Genomic DNA, 5,665 nt, shown 5'->3' with positions numbered 1-5,665 from the left:
CTAACTAAATCCCTCATTTTCTCTATCTCCCCCTTCAAGTTTCTCAACACCGCGATTCAGCCTGAAGAAGTTATCAAGAGTTGACCCAATATCCTATACTTGGGGCTAAAGGTGGTTACTCTAAGGTTGTCTTTCTGGGGAATTTAGAAATGGTCATAACTTAGCAGGGAGAAGTTAGCTAGAATTGATTGCAAGCCATAATCTTATTTAGTACAAATCCTTATAACTGATACTAAGTTAAAGTTGTAATTTCTTACCTTGGTACAGAATTTGATACAAATATAAGGTTTTTATTGGTATGAATTTCTTATGAGATAAAATTGGGATTGATAATGTTACTCTCATATAGGCATTGTGCCTATACAACACATTTAAGAATACAAAGCTTAGACCCAGCCCTACAACTGCTACTATAAACTGATCTGAGATGATTACGAATATGAGTTAAGGGCCAGATAGCAAATTCATGGCTCAAAGTTTACTGTTAGGGTGTTTTCAAGATCATTTATTAGAAATAGCTAAGAGTACTTAACAAACAACATTCCAGAGTACCTTACTTGGATAGATGTTTTAAAAAATGTTACAAATCCACAAAATGTGACATTTACTGTTATTTATTCTTTTGTTGTTGAGACACATCTGCTCCTTGCAGCAACTCTTTTGTGGATTCAAAGACAAAATTGAATATCTCTACCTCCAGGTGAGTTAATACATTATGGCTAGGTAGCCACTGGGCAGAAATTGCCTATTTCATATACAGGCAAAATACTGTCCAGAAAAGGACACACTATACAAAATAGTTGGCTGATAATCTCTACCAAGTCAGAATAATCAGTCCTTCATAATTCTGTGTTCCAAAGGTCTTTCAGGTGATCCTGGGCCAGAAGGCTGAGGACTGATATTGCTATGTGTGGCTAACAGGGGATTGTGTAGGTAGTCAGTTGTCTCTACAACTTACTTGTCTCTGTTCTGGAAGCTGTGCTAGACTTTCTATATTTTTAGACAGTATTCTTCCTTCTCAGATTTCTGACAGGATTGAAGACTAATTATATACTCTCATAGCCGACACACACTATTTAATATTGAGAAAACATACTTAATTGGATAGTTTTCAGACAGTATACAAGCTAACCAAGACATCACTATAGATTTTAAGCCTTTCTTAAGATAAATAACAGAGTATTCTATTTAATTGACAAAAATGAAGGACTGGGTGTGAGGTATAGCTTATACTTTCTAAATTACAGAATGGTAATCCTTGTGCTCAGCTTACATGTGAGAGAAAAGTTCTCTTTTAAAATTAGACAGAAAGGGTGAAATGTGTATTGATGTCTATATGCAGGTGAGAGTAGACACGAGATAAGGTAAGGCCTGTGATTGGGCAGTGAAAAAGAAAGGCGGGGGCAGAGTTTTTGAAAAACAGGAGAGAGAAGGGAAGGAGAATAAAAAAGATGGAGGAGAAGGACCCACCCCCATGTGACTGTAATTAGCCACAGGGAGCTCTGGATATCTTAAGGGGTGGATGATTACAGGACTATTTGTCTTATTTAGGTGGGCGGTTTCTATCAATGTCAATTGGCTCTGAGTTTATCGTGTGGATGTTTTGTGGGGTGAGAATTTACTGATATACATCAGATTGATAAATTACAAGCCTCTAGAGTTTTGATTTTACCAGGTTGCTGGGAATGTGAACAGAGTCCGCAGCGAGAGAGCCCCGAGATAGGTGGTCTCTATATGGGACTGGCGTGGCAGCGGCCCGCCATGGGAAGTAGATGAATGTCTGCTGATGGGGCTAGCCATGGAGGCAGAGAGACCGCAGGGGACAGAGAGTAGCAGGAGGTAGTGTGGCATGGTGCCTGGTTCTCTGCATTATTCACCACAAAAATCCACAGACAAGAAAATGTCAGAATGTGTGAGGTAAAAAATCTGATGGGACTGCAAAGAAACAGAAAAATCCCAGAACTTTTCACAGCTGGGCCTCCTTGTCACAGCTGGTTCTACAGGAACAGAGACTAAAGTGCTATCCAGCAGCCCCTCCTTTCTCAGCCATCCCCTGACTGTATCTTTAAGTCTCAAAAGGACTTTGGACAAACTCCATGAGAAAGTTTAGATCATGGAGAAAGAAACTACCTCTCCCAAGTGGGAAACCATTTCTTTAAAGAACTGTAAGAGTGCATTTGAGCATCCTCGGAATTACAGCAGCTCATCCAGTATGTGCCTCTCTGAAATGCAATAATAGTGGCTTCTTTCTCCTCTGTGGGTGTATCAGGCCACAGACATTATGAATAGGAACAACACAAAGTCCATAAGTCTTGAAGAAAAGTGTTCTTACTCTCTGAGTAAGAGAAAGACTCACAGGGAAAATAGGGAAGAGAAATGAGGACATGGGTAAATAAATGTTATGAAACTTGTTGGGGGAAAAAACAAAGCTGGTTAATTTTTAATAAAGGCAAGCTGGATAAATAATGTTAGCCAAGAGGGTTAGCGGGAGGTGGGTGGATTTTTGTAAATATAAAAGGAAAAAATATGTACTCTGAAGGAATGCGAGCACTGCTTAGCAATTTAGAGAGCTTTCATCTTCAAAGAGCCTTACATGTTGACTAATTAATCCTTCCAACACCCTTGTGACGTAGACATGACAAACAAGGACAGAAGCCAGTCTAAAATGACTAATCTTCCAAACTCACTGGCTGAGGGAAGAATTGTGAAAGTGTGCCCATCACTGATGAGGAAGAACACATGTAAAAAACGACAGGAATTTAAAAGATGTCCCTTCTGTGTGCATTGGCACATTCTGGTTTCTTATAGCAGAGAAGTGTGTGCAGGCTTTCAAATAATTTACAAAGCTATGGATCCAATCGTATCGCTGTAAGGGAAGAGTCTGTCTCTGTTTGAGCTCAGTTAATGCTACACTAATGTGAACTACTCAAACAACCCGTGCTTGAACTCTGGCTGTTAACAAAGGCACAGAGTTGCTTTTTCATGATGTTTAAGCATTGACTGTCCACAGAAAGCACAGACTGTGACATTTCAGTAGGATAAAAGGAATAACACTTGTTGGGGGTTTATGCTAATTCTGCATCACATGACTTGTATATTCTTTTAGTCATTCAATCACCCAGGCAAGTATGCAAGATCCAATTAAATGAGTGGTCCTAGTCAGCAGGCACGGATTTCGGAAACTTCACACTGAGACTAGGAATGCCATCAACACACCATGAACTTCTTCAACCCCACCCCATGTTCTCTGCCCAGGCAGAGAGCATCTCCTGTTTGCCTGACATAGTGCTGGTGTGTAAAACTAAAGCTATCGAGAAGGCACCTAAAGAGAATCAGCAGGCCTGAGACAGCAGGCCTGTATCCCTTAAACTGAAGGCAGAAACAGTTTCCACACCCTTTCTGGTGGATAAAGAAAAGAAAAAACAAAGCCCATACGTGAGCTCCCAGGTTGGTGCCTCTAACAGCCTTGTGCCAACTCTAACCAAAGCAGCCTGTTTAATCCACCAAAATAATTTACTGCAGGTTAACAGAGGTTTTCTTGTAGGAAATGGATCTTAAGATACCTATTCTATACAATTCCTGAACTACAAATGTGGATAATGCTGTAGGGAAGCATCTACCAATGAATTGCTACATTGAAAGATAAAAACAGATGGCTGAGAGATTAGAGATATGGCCCAGCAGTGAACAATATTCAATGCTCTTTCAGATAAGCTGAGTTCAATTCCCAGCATCCACGAATGGGCTCACAACCACTGTCACTATAACTCTAACACATTTGATCTCTGTCGATACCTGTTTTCAGGTGCACAGTACCCACATATAGACACAAATACATATGTATAATTAAAATAAAAATAAACTATTTGAAAAAAGGATGGTTGATACATAATTATGAAACTTGCTTACTTTTTAAAAGGATTTTAAAAATTAGCAAATATTAATCTGTAAGTTTCATTCAGTTCCAACCTTTTGATTGAAACAAAACATCAGAAGGAGATTTTATTCTAGCTTCATCTGCTCCATCTACAAACCTTCCCCACCCAGCCCTTAGTGCAAAAGTTTCTGCCATACTCTGTCTTAATTCTTGGAGATATGTGTGTAGCTGTCTGTTTAAAGACTTCAGTCCCCTTCCTAAGTGTCAGTCTGTGAATCACTGACACGTGCCCATTAGGATCCAATCATGATATTGAAATATCTTCTTCACAACTTGTAGAAGAAACTCTACAAGTAAAGAACTCATGACCATTTTGCAAGAATAACAGTAAGGCCCGGCTGTTGGCACTCTGAGGTGACAGAAGCCCAGAGATCCCTTTCTGCTTTCATGGGAACAGCCCTTGCCAGGTCAATCAGCTCTTGCTGATGACTGCAGCAAGCTTCTGGGATTACACACTTGCTACTACAGGTGCAAGCCTTCCTCTCTTAACCTCTTGTGCTCAAAGTGAGCACATTTAGCCACACTGCATTGCTTCTAAAATGGAGCAGGACTGAGACTCAATAAAAGATTAGATACTTCCTTATAGGGTTATAGTGTTCCGGAGAAAATGGTGGTCATGAAAAGTGCTGTGGTCAGATTTCCCACCTGGCTCAGCTCTGCATTGGCCCTATCATATTAATTCTATGTAACTTTTTGTCTTTCCATTCTCTTTCTTACTTTTCCCCAATTCCCCCACAATACCATTCATTCTGCCATTCAGCTGACAACCCCTTGTTGAGCGTTGCTGCTGTTGGCATCACAGTGACTCTGTAGACATAATAGGAAGCCCCAGACCACTGACTTCCTGGCACCTGCAGGTGTCAGTAACCAGGGAGGCTGAGCCCAGAGCATCTCAACTTAAAGACATCTGCTTCCAACATCAAGGTATACAACAAGTGCACAGAGGAGGGTGTAACCAGAACCCAGTCGTTGTGCATCTGCAATGCAATCTAAAAATGAAGAAAAGCACAAATCACTGATTTGAACCACGCAATCACATATCTATTATCTTCCAGTTCATCCTGTATTTATCGTCTTTCCTGGCCTCATTTTCTTTCTGCTTGAAGAACAATTGAACCTCTTTTTGTTCTTGCCAGTGAACAACAGATTTCCCCAATGTGGGCACATGTGCAGATAGCTGTGTTCATGTCTCCCTAGGAGTCTTTTTCTCCAGAATGTGGGGCTCTAGTTTTACTTTCTTTATCCTTTAGTGATTCTCAACTACGCTGATTGCTTTTGGAAGCATTTTCTTATGGAGGTGTGAGACAGGGAGGTGCCAGCTTGATGCTGGTATGAAGACTATATTTTCTTTGAGTGTCTTTTCATTTTTTTGTTTGTTTGTTTGTTCCTGGTCCTTAGCAGATTGTGTTGATCTGACAAATTGTGATCCTGTTTTACCATCATCTTTGTGAGCCTAAAGTTTTCCACAGATCTCTATCTTGACATAATTTTTTGAATCAATTTTGAGAAAACAATTATAACTGCATTTTTTTTCTCTGCTTCATTCCCTCCTCAATTCTGATACTACATAAAGGTAGTTGTATATGTAGCATAAATTCTACACTCATATATGTCATGGAGAGAAGGCCCAACACACATGTAATTAAATGTATAGAAAAGTGGATTGTGAACAGATGATGCACATCTTTTCATTTCCATATTTATTTTGTGTGTATGTGTGTCTGTGTA

This window comes from Rattus norvegicus, chromosome 17 (assembly GCF_021556685.1).
Source record: "Rattus norvegicus strain SHRSP/BbbUtx chromosome 17, alternate assembly SHRSP_T2T, whole genome shotgun sequence".
Lineage (NCBI taxonomy): Eukaryota > Metazoa > Chordata > Mammalia > Rodentia > Muridae > Rattus > Rattus norvegicus.
Note: the sequence above shows the minus strand (reverse complement) of the source record.